The sequence below is a fragment of the Macaca fascicularis genome, chromosome 1 (assembly GCF_037993035.2).
Source record: "Macaca fascicularis isolate 582-1 chromosome 1, T2T-MFA8v1.1".
Classification (NCBI taxonomy): domain Eukaryota; kingdom Metazoa; phylum Chordata; class Mammalia; order Primates; family Cercopithecidae; genus Macaca; species Macaca fascicularis.
Genome location: NC_088375.1, coordinates 155,698,033 through 155,719,320, shown reverse-complemented (window position 1 = coordinate 155,719,320; position 21,288 = coordinate 155,698,033). Strand labels below are relative to the sequence as shown.

The window sequence follows — 21,288 nt, the reverse complement described above, 5'->3', positions numbered from 1 at the left end:
TTGAATAGGCAAAAGCTGGAAGCATTCCCTTTGAAAACTGGTACAAGATAAGGATGCCCTCTTCTCACCACTCCTATTCAATATAGTATTGGAAGTTCTGGCCAGGACAATCAGGCAAGAGAAAGAAATAGAAGGTATTCAAATAGGAAGAGAGAAAGTCAAATTGTCTCTGTTTACAGAGGACATGATTGTTTATTTAGAAAACCCCATCATCTCAGCCTCAAAATTCTTTAAGCTGATAAGCAACTTCATCTAAGTCTCACAATACAAAATCAATGTGCAAAAATCACAAGCATTCTTTTACACCAACAATAGACAAGCAGAGAGCCAAATCATGAATAAACTTCCATTCACAATTGCTACAAAGAGAACAAAATACCTAGGAACACAGCTAACAAGAGATGTGAAGGACCTTTTCAAGGGGAAGTACAAATGACTGCTCAAGGAAGTAAGAGAGGACAAAAACAAAAGGAAAAATAGTCCATGCTCATGGATAGGAAGAATCAATATTGTGAAAATGCCCATACTGCCCAAAGTAATTTATAGATCCATGCTATTCAAACTACCATTGACATTCTTCACATAATTAGAAAAAAAAATAAACTTCATATGGAATCAAAGAAGACCCCATATAGCCCAGACAATCCTGAGCAAAAAGAACAAAGTTGGAGGCATCACACTCCTTGACTTCAAACTATACTACAAGGCTACAGTAACCAAAACAGCATGATACTGGTACCCAAAAGAACAGAGACCTCAGAAATAACCCCACACATCTACAACCATGTGATCTTCGATAAACCTGACAAAAACAAGCAAAGGGGAAAGCATCTCCTATTCAATAAATGGTGCTGGGGAAACTGGCTAGCCATATGCAGAAAACTGAAAGAGGACCCCTTCCTTATACCACAGACAAAAATTAACTCAAGATGGATTAAAGACTTAAATGTAAAACCCAAAACCATAAAAACCTTGGAAGAAAATCTAGGTAATACCATTCAGGACATAGGCATGAACAAAAACTTCATGACAAAAACACCAAAAGCAATTGCAACAAAAGTCAAAATTGAAAAATGAGATCTAATTAAACTAAAGAGCTTCTGCACAACAAAAGAAGCTATCATCAGAGTGAACAGGCAACCTACAGAATGGGAGAAAATTTTTGCAATCTATCCATCTGATAAAGGTCTAATACCCAGAATCTACTGGGGACTTAAACAAATTTACAAGAAAAAAAATCAAATAACCCCATCAAAAAGTGGGCAAAGGATATGAACAGACACTTCTCAAAAGAAGGCATTTGTGCAGGCAACAAACATGAAAAAAAGCTTGACATCACTGATCATTAGAGAAATGCAACTGAAAACCACAAGGAGACACCATCTCATGCCAGTTAGAATGACGATTATTAAAAAGTCAAGAAACAATAGATGCTGGTGAGGCAGTGGAGAAATAGGAACGCTTTTACACTGTTGGTGGGAATATAAATTAGTTCAACCATTGTGGAAGACAGTCGTGATTCCTCAAGGATCTAGAACCAGAAATACTATTTGACCCCACAATCCCATTACTGGGTATATACCCAAAGGATTATAAATCATTCTACTATAAAGACACTGCACACGTATGCTTATTGCAGCACTATTTACAATAGCAAAGTTATGGAACCAACCCAAATGCCCATCAATGATAGACTGGATAATGAAAATGTGGTATATATACACCACAGAAAACTATGCAGCCATAAAAAGGAATGAGATCATGTCTTTGCAGGTATTTGGATGAGAGCTGGAAGCAACCATCCTCAGCAAATTAACACAGGAACAAAAAACTAAACAGCACATGTTCTCACTCATAAGTTGGAGTTGAAATATGAAAACACACAGACACGGTGAGGGGAATATCACATACCAGGGTCTGCCGGGGGGTGGGGAAAGAGGGGAGAGAACTTAGGGGATGGGTCAATAGCTGCAGCAAACCACCACGGCACACATATAACTGTGTAACACACCTGCATGTTATGCACATGTTTCCCAGAACGAAAGCAAACATGTTAAAAAAAAAACCTATTTTTAAAAAATCTCTATTTTTCTTCCTCACACAATCACAAATTTTGTCTCACGATGAAGAATATGATGGATTATTGAGGAAGAAAAATTAAAGGAACTGCAAATATAGTGACTTTGCTGTATAAGGAGTAGTAAAATCAGAGCTCTTTGTATATTTTCATGAGAATTTCAAACATTTCAGACAGTAACAAAAGTTGGAGTTAAGACAAGGACCCAGATATTGTCAGCCAAAATCCTCCCCAGTATTTATATCAGAATGGAAATCTCAAGTAAGAATATGGATATTCTGTATACTGTACATACATCATATGTTTTTATAGGAAACCATACCTATTCCATGTACATATGATGTAATCAAATGCATAAGTATTTATTGCAAATTCACTGATACATTGTCTGTTAGATTGTTAAAGTCCTACCATTTGAAATATATGCAGCTTTTCTCTTTGGAAATATATTTATATAATCTCCGTCCACATTCATATGAGGATGAATATGTTTCATTTTAGACGAATCAATAAAGAAAACTTTGAGAGCTGAAACAAAACCATGAAAACAAAAAAAACCCTGAAATTAGTTTAATCAATATACACGGTAAATATATTAGCTTAGAGATAATTTCATCCATGATTGTTGTGTTTCAACTTATTTATAGCAGGTAGAGTGAACATATTCTTAACATGTTTGGACAATGTAATATATGTGTTAAAAATCTGACTCAAGTTTTAATTTTTTAATTTCACTATGGCACTCATGGTTTAACTTTTTTTTTAATTAAATAAAATATAATATGTGTATGTAACCAAGGAAGCTGTAAAATTACAATTACTAAAGCAAAGATAAGCAACTACAATGTCTTACAGAATAGTGTCTATAACTCACTAATGAGTGATTTAATTAAACGTTTGAGTGATAATTCCTTTGACCTGCTGTATTATCACCATTTTCATGCAGAAACATTATAAAAATACAGAGCACTTACATATTAGTCACAATCCTTGAAACTTTGATTTAGAGTAAATGATGAATCCTGATGAGATTTTTGTAAATCTGCGGTTGCACAGCAGAATGCCACTCAGAAAATGCAGTATAGATGTATGCAGTGATTATTTCAGCAAACTTACCTTGCTTCCTCAGAAAAACTTTATAGGCATCCTCAATTTGACACAAGATTCTGAGTATTTTAGGTATGAATTTGTAGGAAGCAAGAAACATTCTAATTTGCTATGTTGATTGCTTTATATTATCAACATGCAAAGGATTCCTAAATAGAAGTTTAAATGTGTTATATCCGGCTGGGCATGGTGGCTCATGCCTGTAATCCCAGCAGTTTAGGAGACCGAGGCAAGTGGACGGCTTGAGGTCAGGGGTTCGAGACCAGCCTGACCAACATGGTGAAACCCTATCTCTACCAAAAGAACAAAACTTAGCCAGGCGTGGTAACACACACCTGCAATCCCAGCAAGTCGGGAGGCTGAGGCAGGAGAACTGCTTGAAACCAGAAGGTGGAGGTTGCAGTGAGCTGAGATTGCGCCACTGCACTCCAGCCTGGGTGACAGAGCCAGACTTTGTCTCAAAATAACAAATAAACAAACACACAATATCCAAAAATTCGTTGGTCAAGGTAGACCCTGACAAGTCATGAGATGACAGACTCAAAATGACAAAGGAGTAATGTACTCTGACCATTTGATGGCTATACAGTTCAGGAATCAGAAAGGGTGGACATGATAGGAAGGAGACAACACTTGTGGATTTATCCTTTTTACTAGTACTTTATTCACAGTGCTCTTGCAGTATGCATCACCATTCATTTCTACACTAATAAAACTACTTTCAATGTAATCAGTACTAGTTTCAACACCATGCCGCCTAACCCCCACCCAAGACTTTGAAAATGGCTTATTTGGAAAACACGATTACTTTGAAATGGACCCTTGTTTCTTACCTATATCCGTTGAATTGGTATCAAACTGAGTGGTCTTTTGGAAGCTCTGGGATAGCCTTAAGGTAGCTCGTTCAACAGTGTGCATGAGTTTTGTAAGATGTGTTCTCCTATGATTCACAGATAACTTGTCCCAAACTACAAATGTATCCCTTTGAACAAAATTATTCACGGTTTTCACCAATTCCTATTGAAAAAAAGCATGTCTTTTAGAAACGTTAGAATCCTACGCTAATCACAGATGAAAGGAAAAATTCAAAGCCCAATTATATTAAGAGTTGAAGCTGAACATACTTACAGTAAGAGTTGAATTAGAAAGGGTGTCCTTGGCTGAGATAGTGTTGTTCTTATAACCTAGTAATGAAGATGATTCAGCTAATATTTCTATATATGTAATTATATCTGTTGGTGAAAGATCTGTCACAGAATTTCTATAGACTTCTCGTAGCAAAGCCACAGGTTCTTTTATGGGTCTGATCTGAGCAAAAAAATGAGTCCAGAAAAAGGAAACTAAATTAGTTCTACTGGAGTTTTATAAGAATAAAACTTATATGTTAAATTTATTCTGAGTTGGTTTTCTCGGTCTACACATAAATAATATCAAACTAATAAACCTAAACCATAACATGCATTACTGAAACCTGAATTTATTTACAAGAGATTAGCAAATAACCTAAAAGCATAGACTTTACTTTAGAAAACAAACAGAGCATATTTGAATTAATAATTTTTTAAAAATGAGTCTTCAAAATAACTTCCTATTCTTCAGTATAGAATTATATTCTAGCCAATGAATCTACCTTAATACTTGAACTCCTTAGTACTTATAAATATTGATATCCTAAGCAATAAATGATAATACTTTAAATTAGATTTTAATCAACCAAAGAAAACTCTTTACAATGTGATTAAATGAAAATTTGCTTTAAACTGATAGTTGATTACTCATGTTGAGATTCACATTCTCAATCATATGACAATTATTTTATAAATCACCAACTTTATTTGCTCTTTGAAATGTTCTCTTTTAAGTACCAAATCTAGGTGCATTCAATTATGTCTACTTAGAATGTGGGAATGGGTCTAGAGTCAAAGTATCTCTTTACTATTTTTCAATCAACTTTTTTACATAAAAAGAATTTTCCAACATATGGAGTAATGAAAATGTAGCATATTAAATATGTAAAAGGCCTTTTAAATAATTTTGGGATTTTCAAATTAACCCTGTCTTTGATGCAAACATGATGCTTAGATCTCTATATGTAAACGTTTTCAACCCTCCCTAAAGTTCAGCTACTGGTTACTCTTCTTGAAATGTGTGACACTGAAAGCATTTTAATTGAAATCAAAATGTCCAAATAAAATAAATTGTTAACTGTTCTACTTACTTTTGTTAAAGTTTTATTAATATTTGCAGCAATACAGACATTATCTAAATGGCAGTTTGCATTCACATTTTCTGTAGGAAAAAACAGATTATACAGTAAGTTTTAAAAAGTATTTTTGCCTAAGCTCATCATATAAATCCCAATGATCTTGCTCACTTATTTAAATATCAAAAGGACATTCTCTAACACTTGAATTTCCTCTTCAGTTTTAGAATGTGCAATATTTTACAGACAATGAAATAAAGGAGTTTTAAGGACCAAGGAATGTTAGTTCCATAAAATGCTATCTACAATTTTGATTAAATTAAAAAAATAGGCTTTCTTTTCTTTATTCCATAGAACATAAAGGAATGCAGGCACATTTCTTGGAAGCTGTAGCTCTGTGGTACTTCACAACTGTGTACTACATATTTTATATAGTTCTTTGATCACACATAAAATTTAATAATGTAATTTACATTGGCAGTAAGTGCCATTATTAGGTGTGAACTGTGATTTTCCTGTATATGTCTGATAACCTTCTTTGCAGGAGCAGTTATACCCACCATTCACATTTCCCCATATGGCATGATCACCACAGACAACTGACTCACTGCAGTCATCTATATCTGGAAATCTTAATATTTGAAAAAATTTTTTTTAGTGCTCATATACTTGCTAACTTGTTGAAAATAGTGTTACTTATGATGAGTGGTTTCATGTCAAATTTTATAAGAAAGTTAGAGAAATATCATCATTTAGACAATGGCATAACAAACTTAGCTGCATATACTTTTTAGATTTAATTCCTCCAATCAATTTTGAGAGAGTATTGAAAATATTATTCATGGGCCACACTCTCAGATTGAATTGCATGATTAATCAACAAAGTCATTACAGTAATTTCCATCATTGATGATGTAACACTTAGTTCTAATTTAACAAAGACCCAACTTAAGAAACACATTTAAACTTATTTGTTTTCTAGTATCAAACTAAACTGACTTCAACAACTCAGTGTAATCTGGAGGATAGAAGAGTGACCCAATTTCTTTCCAAAACTTCATTTTTGCATGTAAGTTAACCTAAAAAACTAAGATGTAGCAGAATGTGTGATTGAATTCCCTTAAAATTTTATCACAACTTATTACTTTTGTTCAGGTTATATTTTACTACGGTTCTCAACACACAATCATCATAAATAAAATAATACATTATACAGAATTAAGTCTTACATTCTCAAAAGCTAAATATTGAGGCTGTAACAAATGCCCTAGGTTTTAAGCTTACATAGTTTATATTCTTAACTTTAAGATTTACTTACTATGGTGAAATATGCTTTACATTATAAATAGAGTATAAATAATCTGCTACTAGAGAAAAAGATTCTAAGAAACTGAAGAGTCTAGATCATTACCTTGAATTAATGCAAAATTTTTATGTTTCTACCCCAGGTCTGACATCTTCAAGATACTTTATATTAAATTAATAAATGAACATCTAACCTTAAATTTATAATTTGATTTAAAACTAATAGGGTGTCATAATACTCTTTGCTGTAGAAAAAGGGTGTGTAATCAAAGTCTAATTTAAAATGTCATCTAACTAGTTATCTTAAATGTAGCTGTTCCAATTTCTCATTCAAAAATCCAACAAAGATCTAGAAAACACATCCAAATTCATACCACCAAAACCAAAAATTGAAAGTGAGCCTCTTGCTAGATTCTTAAAGAAAGTTCCATTCACTAGAAAGATGATGGTACTAGATTTACAAGGTCAGCTAATAGCCCAGGCCTAAAAGGTTAGAACAGCTCTTGTTCTTCTGACAAGTATATGTATTCAAAATCTGTACTACCCAGAAATCTGAGCTCACCACTTCTAAAGAAACACAAATGCTCTTGTACCACCCCTCACCCCTCATCCTCTCATTTCTAGGTGTATTCAGGACCTACCACTCCACAAAAATGAATGAACAGAAAATGAAGTAGGGAACAAGTAGTGACAAGTGACCTTGGGATGTGGAGAACCATCAAGGAAAGCATTCTAGGCTGAGCTAAAGACAGAAGCACTCAGACGGTAGTGCAGACTAGGGTGGTCATTTGTCATGAAATCAATGAAGTGAGAAAACTATATAGGACTAAAGCAAAGATGAGTCTTTATTGGAGCTGAACTGTTGAAGCACCAAATGTTATACTCCAACTGGGAAAACACCCCAATGAAAGTGTGAACAGACCCATGAAGTATCATAAACAACAATAAAAAAATTTATTTAATGAGCAAGAAAACTACTATGTTCTTTGAATACCTTTGTTTTGTAGGTGAGATGCCTTCTATGGGTAACAGTAAACAAGATGGTGATTTTTCTCAATTTCAAATCCTTTAAATGTGCAAGTTTAAATTAGAAACTTCATCCCAAACCCAATCTCTGAGAAACATAAAAATCTTGACTCCAGGAACTCAATTTCCATCCTCCTTCTTGCACTTTGGACTTTAATGTCCAGTGAAACTGGCTTGGCTACAATGAATGTGCCAAATGGCTACATTTTGCAGCAAGATCCACACTAATTTCTCTTGCAGATCCAAATGGCTAAAACCTACAGTTACCTCTTTCTTGAAGGAAAAGTCTCTGGGATTGCTAATTAGAAGATCTAAATTCAAATATTGACTATAACGTTAATTAGTTGTGTGATGACCTTGGGTAATATCTTAAAAAGACACCTTCTAGGCCGGGCGTGGTGGCTCACGCCTGTAATCCCAGCACTTTGGGAGACCGAGGCAGACGGATCACGAGGTCAGGAGATCGAGAGAATCCTGGCTAACATGGTGAAACCCCGTCTCTACTAAAAACACAAAAGATTAGCTGGGCGTGGTGGCGGGCGGGCGCCTGTAGTCCCAGCTACTCGGGAGGCTGAGGCAGGAGAATGGCGTGAACCCGGGAGGCAGGGCTTGCAGTGAGCCCAGATCACGCCACTGCACTCCAGCCTGGATGACAGAGCCAGACTCCGTCTCAAAAAGAAGACAGCTTCTAACCCAAAAGAGTTCTACCTCATAAACAAACAAGAAAATGTATGGGAAGGTGGAATAGTGCCTAGGATATCACTGCCACCTGATACTGTAACTGGAAAATCAGGACTGGTGATTCTACTCATATTGCATATTTTCCTAATAGCAGGAGCTTTGTGTAGTATGTTTTAAGATACAGATAAATAAAGAGTGTTTTCTTTTAGGTTACCATATCTAGGTAATCTCCAAATCTATTAAAAAAAACCTCTTTCCTATCATAATGAAAGCTAAATCTCTGTTAGGTAATTATTTAAGTCCGGCTAGATTTGACAGACCTGATTTACTGATTGACCCATTTTCCTCACGACCAACTTACAATTTGATTTTAAATTAACAATTTGATATCACTAAATGCAAGCATATCGTTAACAATCTTAACTCATTTGCAACATTTCTGTTAACAGGTGATGCTTGGTTGTGCATAGTGGCTCACACCTGTAATCCCAGCACTTTAGGAGGCTGAGACAGCAGAACCACTTGATTCCAGGAGTTTGAGACCAGGCTGCGCAACATAGCAAGACCCTCTCTCTACTAAAAAAAATTTAAAAATTAGTCAGACAAGGTGTTGTGGAGTGTAGTCCCAGCTATTTGGGAAGCTGATACAGAAAGGTCACTTGACCCCAGAAGTTCCAGGTTTCAGTGAACCATAACTGCACCAATGCACTCCAGCCTGGGTAACAGAGTGAGACCTCAGCTCAAAAATAATAATAATAATGATGATGATAATAATGTCATGTTTTTTCATGTGTATAATTAGCCAATCCAGCAACATTTTATCATAATCTTCCTTCAAAACATGATCATATGATGGTTATGATTCTTATTATGATCAATAATAGAGTTTTCTAATGTGTAACTCACAGACTGCCAAAGAAAGATAAAATGTTCAATTATAGTAAATAATTTTCAAAGACAAAATTTAATATTATTCAAAGCTAGAAAAAAAATCTACAATTATCATAGAGTACTCCAGGCAGTAGGACATGACAAGCAGTAAACAAAGCTATAAAAGACATGGTGAAATTGAAGGAACTCATGGCTTCTATTAATTTGGTTTCAGCAGATTAACTTTACTATTGGATGTCTCAACTTTCCCATTTGTGAAATTCTGGTGTGTAACTAGGTTTCTCAGGAGCTGGACTTCTGAAGTTCCGTTTTACTGTGATTCCAAGGGGAGGAGAAATATGTGCAGTGCTAAATCTCACCCAGCTCCTTCTGCAGCAAAATGACCTTATGTGTGGAAAACAGTATTTGAATGTGGACTAAAGGTAAAGAATTTTGCTTGAGTCATGTCTTGCCCTATATCAAAGTCTTCCATTTTTTATTCATAGAGACTTTAATGACTACAATTACCAGAAATGTCAAATTTTAGGATAAGCTAAAATTTCAAATCAGAAGCAATACACTGTAAGGTGATATACTAATGCAAAAGGAAATAGATTTATGTTTCTCTGTTCAGATTCCCTGAGGATTATGATATTGTGCAACAAAAATTACTGCAGGACTGAAATAAAACGAAATAGCTACACTGCTTCTCAAAAAAGCTTAATCCTTAAGGACAACAAAAATTGATGAGAAATAACATTTTTCTAGAGAACGAGTTTTTCACTGAATAATCCATCAAAAAAAACCAGGTAGAAACAGAAGGGCTCAATATTGGGCATTAGGCTTTAATAAGGTTAGTGCATTTGCCGACTACTTAAAATAGCTAAAAAGGGAATTAGCACAAACTTAGGTCCATTCCACCTTACCACAATAGAAATTGAGTATCAAGAGAAAGAGTCTTCAATTACAAATATACTACCCCCATAAAATGTTGCCATTCAGTCATCTTTGTGTGTTTGTGTTTTCTCTGTATCTATGATTCAGTGTTTTCTAGTGCAGAAATTCTCTACTTCAAGGAACATGAACAGAGAAATATAACCCTTTGTGAGTTGAGAATTATTAAAAGTAAACATGATCAAATAAAAAGACAGATGTATTCTACAAACAAGAGACATTAGGGAATGGAGAGCAAAGTTAAAACTGTATTAAATTACAGTGATTAAGTTGTTACACGTTAGACTTCTTCACTGACTGGAACATTTCCACTAAAGTTTGCAGGGCTACATATTAGAACTGAACTACTAAAGGTAAAAAGCACATTATATGACATTCTAAGACTATAACAATAATATAGGCTTGAGAAGAACAAACGGTGAAGTACTGTAAGTTTTCTGGGCAGAATCTCATTGATTCCTATTTCCTGAGTATGTTATTATGCTATATTGCAATAAAACTTTTCTCTAGAAACACTAAAGGTAAATTTACCATTCAACAGTAATAGCATTATTTTCTCATATGTTTAAATATTTTATACCCTTGCAAAGTTTGATCCAGTGTATCTGGATGATTCAGATCAAAGAGATATTTGAATGGTCTACTACACATTTAAGTATTCCATGGAAATAACAAAGGGTTTTTAGATATAAAACTGAGAGTCTAGCCTTACCTTTATCCAAAATGTATGAATCTAGAGTAGCCCTTCACTTCATTGGCAATAAAATGAGGAAAATAAAATCTCCCTTTTTTTACATAGCAGAGTAAATGTTGTGAAGCGTGGGTACATGAGACTGGATGATTTCTTTAATACAGACATTTCACATATACATATTTTGAATATTGTCTCATAGCTTACCATCCTAGCACTTCAAGAGACCGAGGCGGGCAGATTGCCTGAGCTCAGGAGTTTGAGACCAGCCTGGGAAACACGGTAAAACCCTATTTCTACTAAAATACAAAAAATTAGCCAGGTGTGGCGGCATGCACCTGTAGTCCCAGCTACCTGGGAGGCCGAGGAAGGAGAACTGCTTGAACCTGGGAGGCGGAGGTTGCAGTGAGCCAAAATCCCACGACTGCACTCCAGCCTGGGTGACAGAGCGAGACTCTGTCTCAAAAAAAAAAAAAAGGTCTCACTAGGACACTAATCAAAGGCTTTAGTGTGATCGAGATTAACTTGAATATCTATCTCTTTTATCTAGCTATATAATTTAGAAGCAGCACATTAGCCTTCTCTATGTTGCATGTAGGTTCCTGAATTCTATTCCCATGTCTAACCTTGGCTACATGATTACATTCTCAGGGCCTCTGCATACCTATTAATTTTGTAGATTACCAATCATAATTAATTATAATAGTTATTGATGAGTTGAATATTTTTTGGAAACCATGCTTAAGATGATTTAAAATTTATTTTCAAAGTTAAAGTCTTTGGCTCCAGAGAATTCGCTTCTGAAAATTATTCATCTGTTGAAGTTTGTAAATAATTATTTTTTCTCAGGCTGGAATCCAATTCTCTAGGATCTGATCAATCACATGCATGACCAAATTACAACAGAAGGATATTTTTAAAAATCGTCTAGGTCCTCCCTTTAGACCCACAATAAGTGAACAATCACTTAAAAATTACATTGAAATTATTTTTCCTACAAAGGATGTTTTCGTGACCCTACATGATTTTATAAATAATTTTCTGACTATAGTGTTCAGAAAAACTTAATGCGTATCTGAAGTGTGACTTTTATCAAAGCAGAGATAAAACCACTAGAACAATTATTTTATAAATGATGATTGTCTGAAAAATATGTAGAACCCATCACAGGGTGCGTATTTCCAAAGGCATCAATATCTTTTAATGCAAATGACAATTTTCTTGAAGTATTAAATTATTCTAAAGTATAAACATTTATTCTGTTGTTTGCCACTACACTAGATCTCAAGGCTCCATGAACATTTCTCTCTCTTTTATTTTATATTTTTGCAAACTTATTCTCTCAAAAATTAAAAAAAAAGCCTTTTTCCTGTATCCTCGGATAAATATCCCATAGACTTTAACACACTGGAGAAATAAAGACATTAAGTAAACTTCTGAAAGTACTTAACACCTAGGGTACAATCAAGGTCTGGCAGAATTTGGTTTGAATATGTTTTACCTCTGGGGATAATAAACAATAAGAGATATGTGCAAATTCTAACTTAGATAACCGAACTTACCTATACAGATGGTTCCATCATTAGTGATAAACCTGTCTTGGTTACTGCTGGATCTGAAGCCAGGTACACACATACAATAATAACTTCCTTCTGTGTTAGTGCAATTAGCATTTTCACCACAGGACTGAGTTAAATTTCCACATTCATTATCATCTGTTGGCATATCAATTTAAAAGATTATTTTTATAGAATTGACATAAATTCCGACTATTTTCCATCAGTATTTTGGAATTTTTACTGTTAAATAGTTTAAGATATATAATGTTTATATGTACAAACCTTAGTACTAAAGAATCCGTATTCCACACTTGTCTTCTTCTTGTTTATAATATGAGATCTTCTTTGTATTTGCAAAGCAAAATAGGATCTCTTACTTTAAAACACTAGATGTAACTATTAAATCTATGTGGCAATATCTTTCAAATTTTTATATGTAATTTAATTATAACCATGTCAACAAATATATGCTCATTTTGAATTTATAGTACTCTTTATAATCCATCAAAAGCACAATATAAATTAAAAATGAAAAATCAGAAATTACAAATTGACATGTGCTTATCATGTATTATTTATTTTCATCCATTGTTCCACAGAAAAAATTTGCATTACTCAGCATGCAATCTTTTCATGTATTCATTAAGGCATTTATTTACAACTATATGCATTATATTGGTCCACAGAAGAGTATACAATACAATAAATTAAAAAGTAAATAAGACAGTCTTTACCTTTATACTCTTACAATATAATTTATCAGGGATGACAAAGATTCGTAACCCCTTTTTAAATATCAGAAGGCAAATTTATATTATCTGTTAAATAAATTGATTGGAATATATGTGCTGCTTAGAGATGATCATAATGGTCTGGAGGAGAATATTTTCCAGTGACATGAAACCCTGTTGTGGGTTAAAAAACATAGCTCAAATCCCAACCCCAAGGTGTCTATGAATGTGACATTGTTTGAAATAGGCCCTTTGGATATGTAATTAAAGAAAAACAAGGTCAGACTTGATTATGGTGTGTAATTCAATGATTGACATCCTTACAGAAGGAGGGAAATTTGGACATAGAGACACAGAAGAGATGACTTTGTGAAGACAGAGGCAGAGATTAAAAGATGTAACTGCAAGTCAAAGAATGACAAGGATAGCTGGCAACCACAAAAGTTAGAGGGGGCAAAGAAGGATTCTTCCCTAGATGTTTTTACGTTTTTGAAGCAGCATGGTTCTGCTGACACCTTGATTTTAGACTTTTAGCCTCCAGAACTGTGAGAGAATAAATTTCTGATATTTTAAGCCACTAATTTGGTCATAATTTTTTATGGCAGCCCTAGAAAACCTATAGACTAAAACTGGAGAATATAGGATAGGTAAGTATTAGAGAGAAAGAGACGAAGAAAGGAAACTAAAGGAATAAAAAATTTTGGACAAAAGTGCAGGCAGAAAAGTGACTGGGATATTCTGAAGATTGTAAGGAGCCTAATTGGGGAGCACAGAGAGAAATCATAGGGGAATTGTAAAAACAAGTCAGGTTTGAAAAATGTCTGGAATCTTTATTCTTCATTTTATTCAAACCAGGCTTAATTTCTTTTTAAAGGGTGAGTTGTGTAACATTTAATTCATATACTGGCTATTGCTCACATATAGTAATCACTAAAAGTTGAAGATATATTCTAAATGTTTTATAAATATTAATTAGCTTAATGCTTTATAGAAGCTCTAGAAGGTAGGTATTACTATCTTTAACTGATGAGAAAAAATAGAGCAGACGGAGCCCAGGCATCATATCTAAGAGTTTTTTCTTTGTGGCATCAGATCGCTTTTTATTTTACCATAGATACCTTCCTGGCAGGTTGAGAGGGAATCTCAAATTCCCTTGAAAATTTTAATCCCTAGCATTTGAGCTGATTTATTATTGGGAAGACAGAAGAGCAGAGCAGCAAGGGAAGAATTTTGAGCTTCTCCTGGAGACTAACAACTTTGAGATATGAAAGAACAAAGAAGGTTGAGTTATCAAAAGTTTCTATAGGCCAGGCAAGTAATGTAAAAGTTTGATTCCATCAGAACCAGGCAATAGAAAGTGGTGTTGTGTAGCTTGTGGTACCAGTAAGTACACACTCACTTAAAAAATTTAAAATTAAAAAAAAATTTTAAAGCATATTTAAGACTCTGTGTTTAGATTTAGCATTTCACCAGGCACTTGTCAAATGCCCCTAAAGCACAACATATGGAGGTAGGAGGAAGAGAGAAAAATTGCTGAAATAGGGCAATAAAGTAAGAAAAATTGTGAATGGTCTTCTACAAAATGCTGAAAATACTTTATTAACATGTATGTATTTAATTAATTTACCTATTTTGTATAAATAAATATATGATGCAACTCTATATGGCTATATATACTCAAAAAGTAGATATGTATGTCTATGTATGCATAAAATAGAAATTAGTTTCTTAAAATTAACTGAGAGTGGCTCACAAATTGAAAATAAGCAAAATAGTTGAACCATATTAGGTTTGATTCAATCATTCAGTTACTCACATATTTATGGAGTTTCCCAGTTCCCAAAAGTGAATATGTCTATACTGGGAAATAAGTAAAAATTAATCAAAAAGTCAGGATCTGTGCCCTGCTGTCAGAGTTCACATTCTAAAGGCAAGTTAACACAGAAGCATATAATTGAGTTTTTATTAAAATAAAAGTTTTCATTTTTATCTTTAAATTTGACTCCATTCATGGCATACTGGGAGAAGTTGATATTAAACTTTAAAAGAAATTGGCTCTCATATCAGTTATTGGTAATATAGAGGACGATGAGGATTGTATCCCTTGTGGGCTATAGCTGCAAAAATGATATGCAAAAATATAGAGAAAAAGAACTCATGAGGTCTGAGGTATTGGTTGGAGTCCAAGAAAATGAACCACTTTATATCACCTAACTGACTGTTTGTAAAATATTAACTTGCCAATATGTTGCTTAACTCTAAAATATTGTTACTGGTCTTGGGTACTACATTAACAGGTAGAAAAAAACAAAAGTTGCTATTAATGTTTGTGTCTCTTCCTGCTGTATGGTTTTGAGCGCTTGACCTCTTTGCTTTCTTATCAAGAATTTGGAAAGAAAAATATTTCCTTATCTACCTCCCTATCTTCTGGGCTGGATATATGATATGGACAAATTCCCTAATGGTCCAACTCAAATCTTGTTCGGTAAAATACCACTTATCTGAAAGTAACCTCTCTCTTCCCTCAAGATAGTGGAGATAGGCAAGAAATTATCTTTGTGAAGTAATATATAAAATGAATTATTTAAATTGCCTTAAACTTTCCAGGGTCCAACTTCATAATAATTAATCTTCAAGGAGAAAGTTTCTCTGGATGGGTATAATATAGAAAAATAAAATTCTGCTTCTTGGGCACTCTTATTTCTAATGTTCAAATCAGTTCACCAGTTATACTACCTAATCCCTGTAACTCACTGTATAATTTTGGTGGATTGTAAAATAAACTACTTAGATTAAGATGTCCCTTGAAAAATTCTTTAAAATACGATTATATTGGAGATATATTTTAAAATGTTATCAAATTGTTCTAATAAGGAAAAATATTTGGTATTCTCTGAGAAAAAATTCTTCCTGGTTCACCTCTGACACACTGAGTTAAGCACAGCAAGACACAGGCATACACACAGCTCCTAACTTAAAGGTATCCATAGCTACTGGAGATGATGTACCAACATCCAAATTATTAGATTGTAGTGTGTGTCAAAAATAAAAGAGGTATTTAGTAGTACAGTGGCAACTGGAAGAAAACAGCTTCCTCAGGTCATTTGCAAGATCAAAGTGTAAAGATTATTGACAGAGAAGTATTAGAAAAGGAAGTGATGTTTGCAGTCAGGCACTGAAGTATAAGCAAGAGTTTAGACAAACAAAAGGGGTCCCCACAATCCAATCAGGCAAAGGAAAAAGTTTACCTAAATGCCTGGAGGCCTGCAGGAACAGCATAATTTAGAGGAGAATTGTACTGTCAGACACTGGGCACGAGGCTTCAGGGCAAGAATCTGTGCAGGTAGGCATGGCTGAAACTGAGAAAACGCTTGCCAAGAATTTGGAATTATATCCAGTGGGTAAAGGATGTCCATCAACAGATTTTATGTAGAGGATAAATATGATTGGATTTGAGTTTCCAAACACATTTTCAAGTATAAAGAAAACTAAGGCCCAAGTAGCTCTGGTAGAACACTAGAAGACTTGAGGAACTAACCAAAGCAGAATCAACGAGGAAGAAGTAGGAATATTTCAGACATATTTAGGTGTTACGAGTCTGATTTGGAGAAGATAAAGAAAAGAGGGTAGGATTAAACAAGTGATGGCTACATACAAATTTTTATATCATATTTTTCTTGTCTATATTTTAAATTTTTCATAATAAAATAATCTTAAAATATCAATGGGGATTGGAGATTGAATGGATATTTGAGTTGGCTGAAGAGAGAGGAGCAGCAAAAATGAAATCCACGTTCTGACTTGGAGGGATCTGGTGGATAAATTGATCCTCTTATCAGAACAGGGAGAAGCAGAGGAGGAACATTCTTGCAGGGTAAGATGGGGAGTCACTTTTGGCCATAAAAAGTTGATGTGCCTTAATTAACTGAGGACATTTCAGAAGGCGTATCAATAGTTCCACAGTCAACTATACAGTCATAAATTGTCTATTCGTAGGAGAAAGCTCACGACTCCCTTCTTCTCTTCCACAGCATGAGTCAGATTCAAGAGCATGGTATTTCTCAGCTCCTGAGAAAAGGGGCAAGCCTGCTGTTTTTCTTTGTGCTTCATCTCTAAATGGACCCCTTTCCTCTCCTTCTAACTCCCCATGTTCTATCTCAGCTTACAAGCATGAGTATGAGCATTATTGTGCTCTTGTTTTGCCTCCCACCCTCCATTTTTTGTTGTCCTTCATGTCTTCTTCCTTATGTTTGCTTCTTCTTACCAATCAAGTGATAAAGCGCAGAGGATTGAGGGTAGGATGTGAAGGCAGAGAAAAACGACAAAGGAAGCCTCTCCATGTATTTTTGCTTTCAGCATTGACCAGAAAAAGCCTTTAGGGTTCCACATGGTTCAGCCCAACTTGCCAGTAAACTACATGGGGGGTTAACATAACAAACAGATGCATATGTCTAAAATATATTTTCAAAATATTTGTAGGCACTTTGTTTCTGTTGTTTATGGTTAGCTACTTGTTTAGTAATTTTGGAGTTACATCAACAAGTAGATTAACAAGATTTATACCCGATAGTATGAAAGAATTATTTCAGAGAAAACATGTATTTCAAGCACTCTGTTAAATGGCATATTTTATTTTACTTAATTGTTGCAACAATGCAATGATTGATATTGTCTTCATTTTACTTAAGAGGAAACTAAAGCTCAGATGGGTTAAATCATGCTAGTGTAGAAAGAGAATCCGGTAGACAGTTTTTATGCTTAAGACTGTCTGACTCCAAAGCCCGAGTTATTTTTTAGCATTGAAGAGTGAAGTGTACTTTATCATAAAGTGTACTTGTTAATAAGACATAAAGAGTGAGCATATAATTCTCCAAATTCAAGAGTGATATTGAGGCCCCTAGTAATGAAACATTTTTGACCACAAACCTTATGATTATGTTACCTTCTTTGTATAATAGGATAGAAGTTTATTTGCTTTATAAGACACTGGTATTCCAGAATCTTAATAAGATTTTAGTTTGTATTTCATTTTTTAATGTATTGACCAAAAATGGAGAAAAATAAAAAGAAAAAAGAATCGTCTCTTTTTTTTATCACTTGAGATATTACTGGCCGGGCTCGAATTGATTATAACAACTTGAAATCTATGGAACCTTAACAGCAGCATCACTCCTGTACACATTTTCCCTTTGGACGTGATTGCCAGTGTTGCTCCGTAAATTTAAACACTAAAATGACCATAACCATTATGTGATTCCTTGTGAAACAGGCCCTCTGTCTCAAAGGTGGAGTAACAGTAACATAGAAAACTTTTTTCCCCCCTCTTTTTCCCCAATGCAGCTGCTGGGCTCATTTGTTTTCAACAGCACTGGGAATTCTCTTTCCATATCAGTACTATGAGGGACTTTAAAAAATCATCATTATCCTTCTCAATTATGAACTTTCTATGGTTTGTATTTATTTTGTGAATACCAAGGCAAAAATACAGGTAAAGAGATAAGGAGGAAGAAAAGATCACCAGAAAGGAGAGAAAAAAAGAACTACAATGAATCCAGGATGGATTCAATCAGTCAGGACAATTAATAGACTTATAAAGCTCATAGTGTAAACTCACATTTCCTTGACCATGAACTCAAGTTCAGTTTATTAAAGGAAATGTAAAATTCATGAAATGAAAAGCATGCTCTTTATAAGAGAAGGAAAGGTACCAAAAGGAAGATACAGAATTACATTTTTCTTCCCCTCAGGAAATTGCTTTTGCACCTGAATCTTTAAGTGCAGGACAGAATATATATCCTCCCATGTGCAGAATTATTGATTAACAAGTCAGATAAAAACAGATATCCAATACTGAAGATACACTTCTCACATTTGCATTGTTGATTATAAAGCACATAATGTAACTCACATTTCCTTGACCATGAACTCAAGTTCAATTTATTAAAGGAAATGTAAAATTCATCAAATGAGAAGTGTTACAATTGTAAAGATAAAATAAAGCAGAGTTATACAAGAATAAAACGTTTGTGCTGGGTATTTATTATTATTTTTCAGTATCTTCATTGGGAATGAATTTTTAAAGTGCTTGAAACTGCTGGTCCATTTCAAAAACTTTTTGAAGGAAAAATGTCCCTTTGACTATGAGTCAGACTTTGAAAAATATGTATAAGCCAGGAAAAAAACAAACAAACAGTACCTGTATAGAATAGTCTCTGTTTCTGTTTACACTTACTTATTTTCTGAAGGAAATGTAGCACTTAAGAAAATGTTCCCATTTTATATTATTACCAATTTTTTGGTTCTCTTTGTCAGAACTATTAATATACACATATTAGAAAAACAAACAAAATGAAGTATAAGTAGAGAAGGTAAATGAAATGAAACAATCTTATGTTTGTACATATTGGAAATCACTTGTCTTGCTCATTGCACGATAGGACAAAATTGTACACATTTATTTCAAATGACCAAAGACTTTAAAACTGTCAGTCTACTGTATCTATCAATCGACGGTACAGTAAAGATGAGTAATGCTCTTATAGTATCTCTGGGACTTACATGATGGCTATGAAGTTGTTTTTGAGGACCTAGTTTTATTGAATTTTGTTTCTAATCATTGAAGTAATGCATATTCGATGGGGAAAATTAAATCATTGGTAGAAAAATCTTACAAGTTCTCAGTTGCAAAACAAATGTTGCTAGTTCACAAAAGAAAAACTATTAGAATAGTATCAGATTCTTGCTAATATCACTGAAAGACAATAGAGTAACATGTATGTCACTAAGATAAAATGAGTGTGTCTTTATAATTCTCTAACCTGCTAAAGAAACTGTTCTCTGAACACGATGAAAGACATTTGTAGAAACACATGGATTCAGAGAGTAGATCACTCATGCAGTGTGTGTGAAGAAAATATTCAAAACAGTATTCTAACCAAATACCAATGAATTCAGGAGACAGAATTTTATATAGGGGAAGATTAGATGGAGAGGTAAAAATGGTGGACAATAAGCCCTGCAATACAATAAATTCAAATAGATGATGACTGTGTGATCATGAACACATAACTTACGTGCTAATTAGGACTCTCATAGGATATATGCTGAAAAGAGAAACTAATAAATAGTCTGCACCAGGCGGGCGAGGTTGCTCCAGCCTGTAATCCCAGCACGTTGGGAGGTCAAGGCAGGCGGATCACCTGAGGTCAGGAGTTTGAAACCAGCCTGGCCAACATGGTGAAACCTTATCTCTACTAAAAATACAAAATCAGCTGGGCATGGTGGCACATGCTTATAATCCCATCTACTTGGGAGGCTGAGGCAGGAGAATCTCTTGAACCTGGGAGGCGGAGGTTGCAGTGAGCCAAGGTCATGCCATTGCACTCCAGCCTGGGCAACAAGAGCAAAACTCTGTCTCAGAAAAAAAATAAAATAATAAATAAAAATAAATAAATAGTCTGCATCTAGTAGGGTTCATATTACTTTAGTTAGGGCGAGGGTGGAGCACAGCAGGCAAGTAAAACACACTGGAAGAAAGAAGACTCATTATCTAATTTTAGTAAAGGACAAAAATATGGAATTTATTGTAAGTATCTGGAAAGAGAAATGTACCAAAAATTCACCATTGAATTAAAAAAGAAAACAGGGGAAAAAGAGATAAAGTAAGCCTACAAAATCTAATATAAGAGAAAAAACAAAACTCTAAGTAAAAACAAATTAGCTACCATTAAACAATTTTGATGGAATAAGAATAGCAATCAAGTATATCAACTGTTACACTAAATGAGGAAGACATGCCTTTCCCCATAAGACACAGCATGTCAGATTAGGTTGCAAACAAAGTCCAATTATATTTTGTTAATAATAAACATACTTAAATTTTAAATGGAAACAACCTTGAAAATTTCAACAGACAAAGAAAATATGGATGGCACATAATATGAAAGTAGAATTTAAGAAAGCACATTATATCACTAAAAGTTCAGTTTATTAAAAAATTGTAGTTAGAAATATAGAACTTAAACACAGCATTTTAGCTTAAAAGCTATAGAGAAACAAATTACATGACATTCAAAGGGAAATAG

At 34.2% G+C, this 21,288-nt stretch overlaps 1 non-coding gene across 10 annotated transcripts in view; it reads right to left on the bottom strand.

Annotated features, from left to right (window-relative positions):
- Positions 1-21,288, bottom strand: part of LOC101865577 (adhesion G protein-coupled receptor L4) — a 118,266-nt gene that overhangs the window by 43,298 nt on the left and 53,680 nt on the right. For 8 of the 10 annotated variants that reach the window (XR_010577600.2, XR_010577606.2, XR_006691266.3 and 5 more), the window contains 5 exons: positions 12,477-12,629; positions 5,403-5,473; positions 4,313-4,492; positions 4,018-4,201; positions 2,489-2,605 (listed from right to left, as the gene is read on the bottom strand). This is a non-coding gene — a transcript (adhesion G protein-coupled receptor L4). The remainder of the gene's footprint in view (positions 1-2,488; positions 2,606-4,017; positions 4,202-4,312; positions 4,493-5,402; positions 5,474-12,476; positions 12,630-21,288) is intronic. The other 2 variants (XR_010577605.2, XR_012429178.1) reach the window with 1 other exon arrangement.